Source organism: Mastomys coucha, chromosome X (assembly GCF_008632895.1).
Source record: "Mastomys coucha isolate ucsf_1 chromosome X, UCSF_Mcou_1, whole genome shotgun sequence".
NCBI classification, from domain to species: Eukaryota; Metazoa; Chordata; class Mammalia; order Rodentia; family Muridae; genus Mastomys; species Mastomys coucha.
Genome location: NC_045030.1, coordinates 53157252 through 53173897, shown reverse-complemented (window position 1 = coordinate 53173897; position 16646 = coordinate 53157252). Strand labels below are relative to the sequence as shown.

At 41.1% G+C, this 16646-nt stretch overlaps 1 long non-coding RNA gene across 1 annotated transcript in view; it reads left to right on the top strand.

Annotated features, from left to right (window-relative positions):
* The window catches only part of LOC116081206, a 106869-nt gene that overhangs the window by 86268 nt on the left and 3955 nt on the right, over positions 1-16646 (top strand). Inside the window, exons 2-3 of the long non-coding RNA XR_004114772.1 lie at positions 15315-15397; positions 15980-16238. This is a non-coding gene — a long non-coding RNA (uncharacterized LOC116081206). The remainder of the gene's footprint in view (positions 1-15314; positions 15398-15979; positions 16239-16646) is intronic.

The window sequence follows — 16646 nt, the reverse complement described above, 5'->3', positions numbered from 1 at the left end:
TTGGAAGTTTTGGGGGCGGGTTGGCTTCCGGTTTTTTGTTTGTTTGTTTGTTTTTGTCAATAATTTCTTCTACATTTCTGTGCTGCAAGCCCTTGGTTGGGTCCAGGATCCTTATTGCATCCTAGAGTATGTGCAGTCCCAGGAGGGATAAGTCCCTAATATGTATCTAACTCTAGACAGGTCCTGAGCCAGTTAATGTGCTTTAAAACCAATGCTGCAGAAAAAGAGTTGAGGGGAGAAACACAGAGGTTGCGCTCAGCATTTAATGAGAACTGAGAAACAAAGGGGGGAACGTTTAGTCAGGAATCCATTAGACTTCCACCACCTGTTGCCACAATAATCATTGTGTTCTTGGAAATCAATTAGTAAGTATTAAATAATATTTGATGATAAGAACAGTAAGAGCTTTAATTTATGGAATCCCTACTAGGCTACAGTGAGGCACAAATTACTCATTCTGCTTTGCAATTAAGGAATCTGAACTTTAGAGGATTCAGACTAGTTGACTATTCAATTTACCAGCTGCATATTCCTGAAAATGTCAGTCAACCTCTCTGTACCTCAGTTTTCTCAGCATCAACTCCATGGAATTATGTTTCACATAGTTTATAATCCCTAACCCCATAAACCTTTTAGGACAGTGGTGGTATACAGTCAGGTATATAACTTAATAATAAATGTTAGGCATTCTCATCTATGAAGTGAAGAGTTCCCAAAAGAAAACAAAACCTCCTCAGAGTTCCTGACCACATATCAATTTGTCCTCCCACCATCTTCAACTGAATGTCTCAATAACACTTGAAGCCAAACGTAGGAGCTCAGTAATTCCAAACTAGCTCTCTTCCACTTGTCTCTGTGATTCCCGAAACAGAAACTTCATCCCGATGCTGTTGCTGCTCCTGCCTCTGGCTCAGTTCCCATATCCAGATTTATCAACAGTCCTAAAGTAATACAAGAAGTGGTTTAGGGTCAGGGTTAGGAACAAAGTTTGAGCTATAAAACCTGTATAAAAACTAGCTGAGGAACTAGTCACCTCTGCCTCTCAGTCCCTCATCTGTAATAAAGGACAATAATGGTATCTACCTACTTAGACTGTCACAAGGGTAAATAAATCTGTGCATAGAAATTTTATAAAACAGTATCAAGTATCTGGCAAGTCTTTTGTGTCTTTGAGGTGCGATTTTCATTAATATGACTGTTTTGTGAATTTTTATTTTGATGGCTGTAGCCTTGGCTTCCTCATTACTGCGCCAGTCCCTCCGTGTGTTTACTTCTGTAGGAAGCAGAATGGCAGGAAATGAATGTATGAAACGCTAGTGGTGAAATTTGGATGGTAAAGCTATAAATGACCTTAAATCAAACAGAAAAGCACAGATGGCTCAGACCCTCATCTATATTCTGTATTTGTTAAAGGAGGCTGATGCAAACCTGGAACACAGCAAAAACCTGACATTTAGAGACAAAAGCTGGACCAGATTTAAATGATCGTTAGAGACACCTGATAAGCCACTCGAACCATGTTAGATGCACCCCTACTGTGTGCTAGACACTGGAAATAAATAGGTGAAGCATCACCCTGCCTTCAAAAATCTTTACAGTTTCAACAAACCACAGCAGAACAGTAGAGGTTTCTAGTCTGGAACCAAGCATGACAGTTTCAGGTTCAGCTCTGGACATTGCTCAGCACCATCCCCCTCACTTTGGCAAGAAAACCCCTAGGAGATTCTATCTCAGCCCCCATCAGAATGGTAGTCATTAAGAAAACAAATGAGAAATATTGATGAGGATGTGAACAAAAGAGAAGCCTTATACACTATTGGTAGGAATCCCGGTACCTGTGTCAATAGAAAACTAGCACCAATGATACATAGGGTCCAGCCATACACATTCCTAGGTGTTTACCGATGTCAACATATCACAGAGATAATTGGACATCAATGTTTGTTTCAATGCTAGTAACCTGAGCTAAGCTATGAGAACAACCTAGGTGTCCAGTAATAGAGGAACAGATAAGGAAAAGTGGTTTTCATGCACAACGGAAGTTTTTATCCGTGAAGAATAAAGCCATGTTATTTGCAGGAGAATGGATGCAACTGGAGATAATTGTGCTAAGAGAACTGAGTCAGATGGAAAAGGCAAATGGTGGATGCTTCCTCTCGTTTGTGGCTCCTAGGTTTTATATAGTCAAATATAATCACTCATGGAACTATGGCATGAAGCTAGAAGTAAAAATGTAGGGACACAAAAGAGCATAGAATGTGAAAATGGGAAGGAATCAGGGGTAATGTTCATCATACAATATATACTTGGACAAATTTTCAAAAGAAAAGCTGATAACCAAACAACAAAAATGAATACCTAACTTGGCTGCTTCACAAACTCTGCCCAAGGAGAAAATGGTAGCCCAAGATCTAGAGTTTCCAAGGCCAAGGGGCCAATTCTAGCCTCATCACATAGCAGGCCTGTGATATTTTCTCTAGCTCCCTAGGTCTCTACTGTTTCATCTTACAATAGAATTAATAATAGTACATACTTCATAGGACTGTGGAGGAGTAAAAGATCATCCATATAAAGCAATGAACACACTGCATAGCCTGAGTAAGAACCATGTTCCTATTGACCACTATTCTTAGCCCACAAGTATACAGAAGTAGCCTGAGAAGCAATGGAAAGGACCACGAAGGCATTCATAGTTTCACAACATGGAAGGGTGATCACAAAAGAAAAACTCATGTTCTGTGATGCCACAGTTAGGTTACGTCATTGCTTGATTAAACAGTGACCAAAACAAACTTAGGGGAGGAACGGATTTATATCATCTTTCAATTCCCAAGAGAGTTGGGAATGGAAATCAAGGCTTGAACTTGGAGCTACGAACTGAAGCCTAGGTTGTAGAGGAACCTATTTTCTGGCTTGTTCTCATGCGTTCTTAAGCCTGGTTTCTTACACAATTCAGGACCTCCTAGCCAGTGTTGGCACCAAGTTCAGGGATCTGATCCTTTCACATCAATCAGCAATCAAGAAAAATTTCCTCACAAGATTACCTACAGGCCAATCTGATAGAAGTGATTCTTCAGTTTACATCCCCTTCTCCTAGAATGACTCTAGCCTGTGTCAAGTTGACAAAAACTAAATAACCTATGTCAAGAACTATGCTCACAGTCCAGGTTTATGGCACAGTGCCCACCCATACTGTATCTGGACTCACAGAACAAAACAGTGAACTAACATAGAAGCTTAAGAAAAGGAAAGTACATGGCCACAGAGATGGCTCAGTTGGCAAAGGCACTTGCTACCAAATCTGATGACTTGATTTCTATCCCAAGAACCTACATGGTGAGAATAAACTCCAACAGGTAGTCTTCCAGCCTCCAGTTACATGCTGTGGCAAACACACACACATACACACATACATACACACACACACACACACACACACACACACACACAAATAAGTAGGTAGGTAAGTGGGTAGGTAGGTAGATATAGATAGATAGATAGATAGATAGATAGATAGATAGATAGATAGATAGATAGATAGATAGGTAGCTATAAAGGGGAAAAGAAAATCAAAATGAGATTATAGATCAGGAAGACATCTGTATTCTAGACTGGCACTTTTTGTTTTGTGTTACTATTTACTTATTTATTTATTTATTTATTTAAGACAGAGTTTTTTGTTTCATGTGTACCAGGCTACCCTCAAATTTGATATGTAGCTGAACAATCTTGAATTCCTGATCCTTCTGTCTCTACCTGCCAAGTGTGGGATCACAGATGTGTGCAAGCATGCCTAGCATATGTGGTGTTAGAGATCAAATCCAGGGCTTCATGCGTGCTAGGCAAACACTCTACCAACTGAAATACAGCTCCAGTTCTAAGACAAGCTTTCTAGAAGTGAAATGTTTGTTCTACCTGAGTGTGGTGTTCACACGTCATCATTTGGGAATAAGTGTCCCTAGACTGGGGTCTCATATGCCAGATAATCTGGATTTTAATATACCTTTGATGGTGGGACTAAAATTGCATACTTTATTTCCTTCTGTTTTGCTACAACTACTGTTTGGTTGGTGTGTGTATGTGTATTTCCTCGAACCAGGTTGATGTGGGTCCCATTCCAGCTACCTACTTGCTCTGTAACATGAGCCAAGTGACTTAGGCACAGAATTGGGAGTGTTTATGAAGAGAGAAGGGCCTAAGAAGGAATCTACAGATGCCCTGGCTCCTTATTGAGACACATCATGTGCTAAGTGGAAATCTAATGTGACTCTCAAGCTCATTACTCATACAATTGAGAGACTCATTAGAACTGCACTGTAACACACACACACACATGAACTGTAACACACATACACACACACACACACACACACACACACATGCACACACACTGATTTTGGCTTTACTGGGCCTCAAAAAGTCAGATTGTATTTACAAGCATTGGGATCCACTCTGCAAAGTGGATAGAGAAAGGTGTGAATAGCCAATGAATTTTAACTTTGAACTTCAGCTTTTCTGTGTGGTTTTACCTGTGTTATCAAACATCTCTGATTATGTTTCTTCATTTTAAAAATGGGTATCCTGGGGCTAGAGAGATGGCTGAGTGGTTAAGAGCACTGACTGCTCTACCAGAGGTCCTGAGCTCAATTCCCAGCACCCACATAGTGGCTCACAACCATCTGTAATGGGATCCGATACCCTCTTCTGGTGCGTCTGAAGAAAGTGACAGTGATTTCATATATATAAAATAAATAAATCTTTTTAAAAATATAGGTATCTAAGTACCAACTCAAGGGTTTCTGTATGGTGGAAATGTTACTACATACATTAGTATTTCTTCTCAGACACTACTGAGTCTGAGGAACTAAGTCTGGAGCAGTTATAATGTGGGGGTAGAAATTGGAGAAGGTACCAAGACTAGATCCTGAAAAGAAACAGAATAATAAAGAATATGGAAATATTAAGTCAGGGTAAATAACACAGCATCACCTCACACATTTCTTTTTACGTTGGGAACATGTGTTGTCTTGGTTATTTTGAATATGCAATCCACATAGCTAGAGTGACCATGCTATCCAATAAAACTTCCTCCTCCTTTGGAACTGCAGCTTTGTACCCTTTGACCTCCATGGCCCCATCCTGCTCCATTTACCCCAGGTAACCACCTTCGTCTCTGTTAATAGATATTTGATGGCTTTCGTTTTAGATTCCATATATAAATGAAAGCATGTGGTGTTTACCTTTCTTTGCCTGACCTATTTGGCTCGGCATAATGCTGTCCAGTACCATACATGTTGCATGTGATGGTTTCTGTCTTCTTTAGAGCTGAATTGTATTCCATTGTGGCTATGCAACAAGACTTTTATATCCATTCATTCACCAATGGGCATTTAGTTTGTTGGCTTATTTGTGCATAATTAGCCTTGTTTTGCCACTGTTGACTATGCATACATATCATAACATCACATTGTACCACGTGGATATATAGAGTTATTGCTTATCAATTACCACAAAAAAGGGGAGAAATGTATGAAAAGAAATTCTATGAGGATTATGTAGTGAGTGCTTTCAGGTTTCTGTGAGAAAATGAGAGGACTGAACTAGGAAAGAAGATACAGGAACCTGGGGATCTGTCTTGCATGTGAGGTTGTTAGCTTTTCCTATGGTCTTCCTTGCCACCACTGGATGAATTAGCTTCTGCTTCAGAAAAACCCTCTTGGATGAGGAATAGGGTGGATTCTGCTGGTGCACAAACTGCTGCTCTTTCCAACTGCCCTCTTCCAGATATCACTTCAACATACCTTGTGTGCTGTGGCCTGTCCTGAAGCTCCCTTCTAGTGTCCTAGATGCCACAAGTCATGAGTCAGTCTACTAGCACTGGAAGTTTCCAGACAGAAAGGGGGCATGGGAATATGTAGTTCTCTTCAATGGAGGAGGTACAGCAGACAAGAGTGAACAGCATTGCCACCTAGCATCTACCTTTCTACTACTCGAGGAGAGATAGACGCTCAGCTCCTCCTCCTTCCTTGTGCCTTGTTTGGATACCCCTTCTTCCTAGTACCTCATGTTTATAGAAATTTCAAAATTCTCTTCAAAATATGATCTCACCCTGCACACACACCTTGCACACTCTCTCCTCCTTTCTCGCTTCTACCCTTCTCTCTTTACTTGGATCCTGCTCCCCCCCATCCACTGATTCTTCCATCCCATTAGAAGGGGCTTTATGTGAATCCCTGGAGCCCTGTGAAATTCCATCCCAACAGACAGAGAACTTAAGAGAGTGCTCAAAGGGACTAGCTTTGTCTGGGCCTGAGGAAGATTTATATCTGTTCCTCAGAAGGAAAGAGAGGGAGCCGTGCTCTCCCCCATGGAGAGAAAACCTAAAACAAGTGATTTAAAAGCACCAGCCACCTCATCTCTTCAGCTTCAGAAGAGGCCCTACCATCTGTCACAGCCCCTCTGCCCTCCAGGTTGCAGAAGAGTGAAAAGGATGTGAATAGTCATGTGTCACCACAGGCCAAGGCAGCTACAGCAGATGGTCGGAGGTGGGAGGTTACCAGGGACCAGGGAAGAGATATATTTCCATACATTTGGCCACCTGATTATTTCTGCTTGTCAGATGTTCACATAAGCATATGTACTCAGGGACTATCTTAAGGACTCTTAGTTGTCAGGGACACAGTGTTCAAATCAGCTTTCTGCCCAGATGCTCCATTACATCATCCTAATAACAATGCCTCCTGATCCAGGCCCTTGGCTTTAAAGAGGCACAGCATGAAGGACTCCTCATCAGCTATATTTTCCAGAACAATCATTTCTTCCGCTCACCTGCATTTTGTGTGTGTGTGTGTGTGTGTGTGTGTGTGTGTGTGTGTGTGTGTGTCTGCCTGTTCAGGGTGGAGGAGAATAATGTGAAAAAAACTTGAATTTGAAGTCAGATGCCTTAGTTTGGGGGTTTCAACATCCGCAGTCCTCCTGCTTACTACAATGGTCCCAGTGGTTTCAGAAAGCATTTTGATGTTGTGTCCCCTTTAATATATGTATATATCACCAATGTACATATATATTGTAATTATTAACTCATTTTCATTACAGTGTTCTCCTATGCACTAAGAGAAAATAAACTGTAGACCCCTTATGCTTGTGGCTGAGATACGATTTTAAAGCTGAAACAAACTTCCAAATGAAATGTAAACAAAACAACAAAACCAATAAAAATCAAATGAACAACAGTTATTTGACCAAGGTAGATGATGTTGTTTTTCTAAAATTAAATTGCTGTTCAGATCGTGACTGCGGTGCCGACTGGGATGCAGGTTCTTCTGAGTTCGTCATGCTATATTCCTGTGAGCCAGGCAATGACTCAGCTCACACACCACTTTTTTCCTTTTAGACCTACTGCTAAACTGTCGTTCCTACAGCCCTCAGGGACGCCATTTGGCCTTCGCCGGAGACCAAGCCATCATTTATGTATTAAGTCCTCCTCTGTTCTTTTCTCATTAGTCCTTGACAATACAAGCAGGACATTGTGAAGCTAATGAGTTCTGCACAAAATGCATCAGAAATTGCTAGTTATCTATACCACTGAACATTCCCTTTCTCCCTTAACTAAAATTTCCAACATAAGAGGAAAATAAAAAACCTATTCCACAGCCTACCTTGTAGCCATTCTGCAAGGTCCAGTTCAATGAGACATAAATGAAAGTGTTACTTAGAATCCTTTGAAGGTCATCTAAAGTGGGAAAGAGACTGCCTATGTTTGTCTTTTGTCCCACCTTCCTGCTTTGAGTGAATAAGGATTAACAAGGCTATTGCAATCAACTTAGAGCATGAAGGTAGAAGAACTACTTACAGAACTGGCAAAGCAGAGAGATGGGAGAAGTTATGCTATCAACCATGGTCATGAAACCATCTCACCAACTCTACACACCTCACCAACTCTGCTCCAAATGTTGAAGCCCTACGAAACAAGTTACTTATCTTGTTTAAACCACTGTAGGTTTGGATTTGGGAGTCACAGCCAATGTAATATGATCCTAATACATCAATACAGATATACAAGAGGGCCCAGGCACCCTGTGGCTCTCCTTAGTTGTTCTGTGTGTGTGTGTGTGTGTGTGTGTGAGAGAGAGAGAGAGAGAGAGAGAGAGAGAGAGAGAGAGAGAGAGAGAGAGAGAATTTTTATTGGTATAGCCATCATGGAAAACAATATAGAAGCTACAAAAAGTAAAAGAACCACCCAGAATGAAATCAGTACCACAAAGAGTTCCCCGCATTCCCATGTTCATGCTGAACTATTCACAGTAGTTATAGTATGGGAACAATCTAAATATTCATCAACTGATGAATAAGAAAATTGTGGCACATAGAGGGGAATATTTTTCCACCTTTTTTTATTAAAGGGGGGGTTCTTTCAACATGGTAGGAAAATGAAGGCCATTACTCTAAGCGCAATAACCCAGACACAGAATGATAAATAATACAGTCTCGTATCTAAAATGTTTCATTGGAAAAAATGAGTATATGCAAACAGGGATAATACATGCAGTCAAGATGGTTGTCTGAGACTAGTGGGGGATCCTGGGGTACAAGACTGAAATTTAATGGGGTGAATATGTTTAGAAATCTAATATACAGCAAGGGTAATGTTGTTAGAGATAATGGTCTGCACACTGAAAATTTGCTCAGATGGTAAATGGAAGGTGCTCCAGTCACAGGAAAGAAGAACTGTGAGAATACAGGCATATTAACTTCTTTGACTACAGCAATCATTTCCTACAGATTAAATATATTCATGTGGTACACATTAAATATGTACATGACAGATTTAAGAATCTACAGACTAGGGTTAACACACAAAACTCTAGTCCATATGGATATGCCATAACCCAGAGGCTATAGTTGTTATCCAAAAAGTCACAGTACAGACTATGGAAGTCCTACTGCGGGTCCCAAACTTTGAGCTTGCCTCAGTCAGGCCCTACAGGACAGAAACTAGAATTGGATGTAGTGGGAAGCTTGAAGGAGATGACCTCTGGTTTGAGGGAGCTGGTGAGATGCTGAAGGAAGCAGACTGGTAGCAACCATATCCACCTATGTGTGTTTCTCAGTCCTTCCGTGCTGCACAAAACCCTGTTTATGATGGCATGAGAAACCTCAAGCCAAGAAAGTGACTGTCATTGCTTCCTAGAACTCCAGCGGCATGGAGCAGGTGACAGGAAGGTGGGGGCCAAAGCACTAGCCAGGAAAGGCCAACTTTCTACCCCCTATGGGGCCTCAGCTGCTGGACATAGCCACAGCTCTGGAAACTTGACTCTTCTGACTGAAATCCCTGTGCTAACTTCAAATTTAGCTCTGGGCCTTGAGCCACTTCATAAGTTGTCTCCTCATAGCTTCCTCACTCAATCCACTACCTCAGAGATCAGGGCCAAAATCTGGGAGAGGTTATGAAATGTGTACCTTAGTTTGGCCTGTTCAATCCTTCTCCAAATAAATCTTAATCAAGCTCTGGAGAGAATTCCCTGTATCTTTGCTATGAATTAGAATTAGAATTAGAAATATCTGCCTCTGCCTCATTTCCCCCTTTCTACTCCTCCTTCACATTTTGCCTTCTTAGACTTCTTGCCATCGGTCCAGCTGGCCTTCCCTCCCTTGGTTGGCTCTGCCTGGCCCAACAGGGTGACGTAGTGGAAAAAGCATATGTTTGAGCTACAAAATGAAAGTTAATCTGGGATCTGCTCCTAACTAACTGTATGATCCAGGACAACCCTCTGAGTCTGCTTCCATTCCTTAAAAAGAAATATAATAATTATAAGGAAATTGCCATTGTGATTTAATTGAATGAGACAAAATATGTAATTTTCCCTTAGATATGGTTGGGAATTTCTGTTGTTACACGTGTCATATACCCTCCCCCGGCCATAACTGTTCCTCAGACCTGACCCTTCCAATGCTTTGGGGCTTGATGGATGATACCTGCTGTCATCCAGCAAGCAGACAACGATTCCTGACTCATTCTCCTGTCTTAACTTCTAACTTCAATACATCACGAAGTAAGTCCTGTCAATATTACTTCCGTGTCTAAGCCAGATATTGTCTCATAAGACCATGTACCTTGTCAGTGCTTTTTAAAAGTGGCAATTTTACCTTTATGGAGTGATGATTCATGCTAATCTCCCTGCTCTTTATTGTATTCCCAGGCCTAGCACAGCATTCGTCATGAAGTTGAGAGCTTAATAAACAGAGTTGAATAAGAGAATTGGATGGGGTTAGAATTATTGCCATTAACTGGTAAAGCAAATGCTTTTCGCAGAATCTAAATGCCTCTTTCAAAATGACAAACACAGTGAGTAACCAAGACACAGTTTGAACAGAAATTTGTCTGATCCTAGAGTCAACTCCCCAGCTTTCTTGGGGTATAGAATTAAACAAAACTGTAGAAATTGAAGGTCTATGATGTGTCAATCTGGTGTACCATAAATGACTACTTTAAAATGATTATTACCATCAAGTTCGTCAGCACACATACATTTTCTCAGTAATCAGAGTGGGTGGTGTGTATGTGTGTGTGTGTGTGTGTGTGTGTGTGTGTGTGTGTGTGAGAGAGAGAGAGAGAGAGAGAGAGAGAGAGAGAGAAAGAGAGAGGAAGAGAGAGAAAGAGAGAAAGGAGTATATATGGGTGTGTGTGTGAGAGAGGGAGGAATGTGTGTATGTGTCTGCATTTGTGTGTGTGTATGTGTGTATGAGAGAGAGAGAGGAATATGTATATGTGTCTGCATTTGTGTGTGTGTGTGTGTGTGTGTGTGTGTGTGTGTACTCCTGCATGTGTGCATGCATGCATGATTGAAATTATTTATGATCTGTTCTTGAGCTGAGCCTGGTGACATTTGCCTCTAATCCCAGCATTTGGGGTTGTTGAGACAGGAGGATGACAAGTTACAGGCCACCCTGGTCTGCTTAGCGAGACTGTCTCAAAAATAACAAATATCAAGAATACAATGCAACAGTATTTACTCATTGAGGCCGTATGTTAGATATGAACTCGCTCATAATGTAAATAAAACTTTGTCTGCTTTTGATAATGACAAATTGCTATATGTGCAGTATAAAATATGGTAGGGACATGAATTGTTCGTACATGTTTGCCTGTAGTCTGGATTTCAGTTAAATACATTTCCTTGATCTTTAGGGTCTGCTGGCAGGGTGTAAGTCTGGGTCAGGAATCTCATTATATTGAGATTCTTCATTGTTTTTCATGCATGGTATAGAAGTACTATCACCTTGACCATCCTTGCAGTTGGTGATTGGAATTATTTTTAATTAAGTCTGTTAGGAACATGTAGGAACATTTTGTTTCATTTTGTCCTTAAACAATATAAAATAGCAGTTACTTATGCAATGTTTCCTCATATTGTTTATTGAAATCAATTTAGAAATGATATAATACATGTTGGGGTACCAGGAGAGCATTATGTCATGTTTTAAACAAGACTTAGACACATGGTTTCTGGCATCTCAGGGATTTTGGTACAAATCCCCATAGATCCTAAGATATATCTATATTTGTACTTGTGTGGGTGGGATACAGGAAAGGGTCAGGCAGATTCATACTTGGTAAAATGTAACTTCCCCGCTGTCTGAAGGCAGAAAGGTCAGGGTTAGCACAACTTGGTAGCTACAGAGCAATTCCTCAAGGTACCAATACAATTTAACATGGAGAATGAGTCATGGGGAAAATGTCGGGTTGTCTAGGGCAGAAATGTGGGCGCTGAGTAGGAATAAGAATTATATTCATTATTGAGAGTTAATTGTGAGCAAGACACTGACTGAGATGTTGGTTTAATCTCCCAACCAAACCATATAGGAACTAAAGGGCTAGAAAGATGTACTGGCTAGTTTTGTGTGTCAACTTGACACAGGCTGGAGTTATCACAGAAGGGAGCTTCAGTTGGGGAAGTGCCTACATGAGGTCCAGCTGTGGGGCATTTTCTCAATTAGTGACCAAGGGGATAGGGCCCCTTGTGGGTGGTGCCATCCCTGGGCTGGAGGTCTTGGGCTCTATAAGAGAGCAGGCTGAGCAAGCCAGGAGAAGCAAGCCAGTAAGGAACATCTCTCTCCATGGCCTCTGCATCAGCTCCTGCTTCCTGACCTGCTTGAGTTCCAGTCCTGGCTTCCTTTGGTGATGAGCAGCCATGTGGAAGTAAGCCAAATAAACCCTTTCCTCCCCAACTTGTTTCTTGGTCATGATGTTGTGCAGGAATAGAAACCATGGCTAATACAAAAGATAAAGTGACATACTTGAGCTCACAAAGATACTGGATTGGAGGGAACATCAGAAAGACTTAAAGAACTGTCTCTGAGAATCCCTGTTCTCTTTTACTATACCATAATAGTCTGTGCTGCAAACATGGGAGCTTAACAGGAAAGTGTGCATAAAGAAATGGAGTTAAAGTCCAGGACACTTCTGTCCAGTAAAAGCACCAGATCAAGCAAGCTAAGGCATCAAGGAGAATAGCAACAAGTTCAAGGCCAACCTGAACTATACACTGAAACTCCACCTCGTTTTAAAAATAAAATAACAGACCACAGAACTCTGATGCTGCAAGGTTCTCTTGAAAGTTCCTGATAACCAGCTGATGATCATGGCAAGATGTTCAGGGATCTGCTCTGCTGGCCCAGCACTCTCTCTGTCCCTATGCCACCCATTCAGTCTCTGACTTGCAATAATAATGTAGTGATTCTCAACCTGTGAATCATGATCCCTTTGGTAGAGAGACATTTTTAACCGGGGTCTCATCTCAAATATCTTACATATTAGATATTTATATTGTGATTCAAATCAGCAGCAAAATTATAGTTATGAAGTAGCAACAAAAATAATTTTAGGATTGAGAGTCACAAAACATGAGGGCTCCAGCATTAAGACAATTGAGAACTACTGCTCTACTGTCTAGTGATGTTTAAGGACAACTGTTTTGGAATCCCTTCTCTCTTGGCACCCCAAAGTCAGAAGAGGAAAAATGGTATCGCAAAGCCATTGGGAAGTCATAAAATGGATTAGAAACAATTTAATGAAGCCAGGCATCATGACACCTACCTATCTGTGGACCCAGCTACTCTGTGGAGACAGACAAGAGGATTACAGCCCAGGGATTTGAGTAACACTTTATAGCAAGATCAACCACTTGGCTGTGGCTGAGCAACAAAGATTTCATCTCCGAAAAGACTTAGTGTTTATTGTAGCACAACATTTTAATCCAGGTTAATAAGGTCTCTAAATCGTCGAAGTAGACATGGACCTGAAATATTTACCTCATTGCTTTATCATTTATCATGCTCACTTTCTGTCCCCTATCTTCAGATTGCACATCTGTAAATGGAGACCATCATCCCTTTCTTTCACGGGCATTGACTAAATGAAGAGTTAATGTGTATAAGCACTCTCACAGGTACCTGGTACATGGTAGACATGTGTTGTTGTTATTTATAACCAGCTGTACCTAGCCTAACATCCTGTTTCAGCAGATCTTAATAGTTATTAATCAAGTGTTAAAAGGTTCCATTTACTTATTCAGACATTTCATTGTAAACACAATTAGCAATGTTATCCTGTTCAGTGACAATCCCTAGTGAGCCTAAATGATCAAACTTCTGAGTGATCAAACTCCTGTGAGAGTTGTCTACCATGACAAGAGATGGGTTGGGAAAAGCACAGACACTTTCCGTCTGCCTGTGACACACTCTGAAAGCACATGCGAGGGGACGCGTCTCTATGCTCTTAGTAATCTGCAAAATTAATAAATAGTACATTTAGTGTATTTAACATTGAAAAATATGAAGAAATCCTGTGGCTGATTTTTAAACAAGAAAGCATGGTTTTAAAGGGCTGCAGTCTTATATCTATGATCTTGTAACTAATGTTTACAAATGGAAACTCTCCTCTTTTTCATGGTTATTGGATAACTGCTACACATTGTTTGAAGAGGTAGGTGAAAACTTCATCATTTAAGCTAGATGAATGTTAAGGGACAGCAGCCAAGTGTTTAATTTTGCAAATGGTACTGAAGGTGTTCTCAGTGGTCACAGCTGGACCTACAGGGAAACACTGGACACATCTGAGCAGCATAATTAAAAGTAAGACTAATTATCAGGTATTTTGACCAACCTCTCCAATTCCAATGCTCAGGATGCTGGAACAAGAGGATTTCCAGGAGTTCTGTGCCAGCTTGAGCTACATAGTGAAACTCTGTCTTTGAGAAAAGCAAGAATCCAAAAGAAGACCCATACATGAAGGAGGAACAGCAGAGCGGGCCTCTGTACACTTTCCCGCATACACGAGAGTCATGATTTCCAAAGACTGTGAAATGAACAGCACCCTCTAGCTTTACACAGTACAGTGGTCCTGTGCATACTTAGGAAATAGGAAGAGCTTTTAGATAAGCACGTAAAAAAGGTATTACTTAGTTCATGATTTGCCTGGGTTGACCAGCACAACCTAGACCAGCTCATGAGTGTACTTGATAGGGGGAGACATCTCCTTCATCTGGTTTTGCTGTTGTCTCCAGAGTGCTTCATGTTTCTAGTCTGTCCTTGTGCCCAGAGAGCAGAGTGCATCCAGGCATCTCAGACACTGGGTTGTACCTTTAGATCTCTCTTGGAACTTTCCTAGGCCTGTATGATGTCTGTTGAACTGAACAGGAACCCACAATTGGCTCTACTTGATCCTGGAACAAGGACAGATTGGAAGTGACTCAACAAATCTTGCTGAGACTCCTTTGGCCTTAGCAATTTTTCTTTGACGAGGATCCTTAAAGAAGTGGTCTTGATAGGAAGCAGGAGCACAGCCAACTTGAGAGAAGCCCAGCCCACCCCATTACAGTCCAGTCAGGCTGGGCCATAGGACTAACCATAATTTCTTTCCAGGTTCCCCACTCATTTGAAACAGCTAAGTGACATATGAGGGCCCCAAACTCGCCTCTCTGGTCTGCAGACTTTTGTACAGAAAGATCATGTGTGCCCTTCCTGATATGAGCCAACTATAGCCATTCAGTCTTGATTGAATAGTACTCTATCGTCAGATAATCTGGTTTCCAGATCCTTCTGTGCCACATACCTAGCTATGTAATACTGGGGAAAATGTTTAACTTGGATGCATCTTGATTTCCTCTATAAACATGGAAAGTTGTGAAAAAATGTCACCTAGTTTTACTAGATCATTAGTAGGATTCAAAACAACAATCTCTGAAAGCTATAGCATAATCTTGGACAAATCATTCAGTTTTACTCTGCTTCGACTTTTTTTTTCTTCAAAATAGGACAACAGTACCAACCAGAGGGATATTGTGAGAACTAAATGAGGTTATATTTTTCAAGCACTTAAAACAAGTGTTACCACCAGGTAAGTACCCTGTAGTTGTTTATTAAATTGATGATTATCAGTTTCTCTACCCATTCTATAACTACTGTCTGGCAAGCATGGCTTGAATCAATGGGAATGCAGAAATGAACCAGCTCTACAGAGTTCTCAACTATTGTAGAGCTTAGAGTCAGCTAAGGAAGACAGACAGTAAATATGGCAACTATAAGCCAAACAAAGCAGTCACAATAATTTCTAAGTAGAAAATGAAACAAGGTTGTAGGGCAAGAGTCATGGAGTAAGCATGCCTTCCATTGTTCCACAAGACAGAGAAGGCAATGCTTAAGCTGAGACCTGAGTGAAAAGCAGCCAGATTCTAGAAGCCAGCCTTCCAGAAAAAGCACAGAAGTGGTCCACAGCTTCCCAGGTGTGGTTAGAATAGAGTGAAGAAGAGCAGAAGCAGTAGCAAGTGAGAGCAGAAGAAGAGTATAGAGACCTGGTCTTTTTGTGCCACCCATGGGTTCCACACAATGGAATTGAAGTTTAATCACAAGTGCAGCAAGAAGCTATAATTTCTTAGACCAACTAATTATTATGTTTGTTTTCTTTCTTTCTTTTTAATAGGGCAGCAAAGGTCTTGTCTACTGAGAGGAAACACGTGTTCAAGATGGCACAAGGAGTTACTAGCAAAGCTGGGACTGACATCAAGCTGTCCTCAGTCACCAGCATCTTGAAGTTTTTTGGTTTTTTGGTTTGGTTTGGTTTGGTTTTGGCTCTGTATGGAACTGAGAACCTGAGAGAAATTTCTGATGTTTTTTTCTTTTTCTTTTTAAATTTGGGAACCCTTTCTGGGTACCTGCTGGTGCCTGCCTCACTGTGGTGGGTAAGTGCCACCATGCCTGCACAGGGGGAACTGAAAGCTTCCAGCCAGCTCACCCCCTTTTAGCTCCCTGAGAAGGAGTAGGGACTGCAGCTCTAGTAGGTATCATGTACTTACCTAGTAGGAAGAAACTAGAAGCTGTATCAAAACCCACACAGAAAGATAGGGCATCTGTCTTCCAGAGATCACCTTGCCACAAAGATTTAGCCAAAGGCCAATACAACTATATTTTTCCCTCATGGCAAGAGAACCACTGATTTGCTATTTAGTGCCACCTGGGACCCTCAGGCACCACAGTTCAACAGGAGCTAAAGGAATAGCAGCAGCCTGGCCTGATAGTGTTCGTTTTTGGTTGGTTGGTTGGTTGGTTGGTTGGTTTTTGGTTTTTATTTTTTCTTGGGTTTTTTTTTT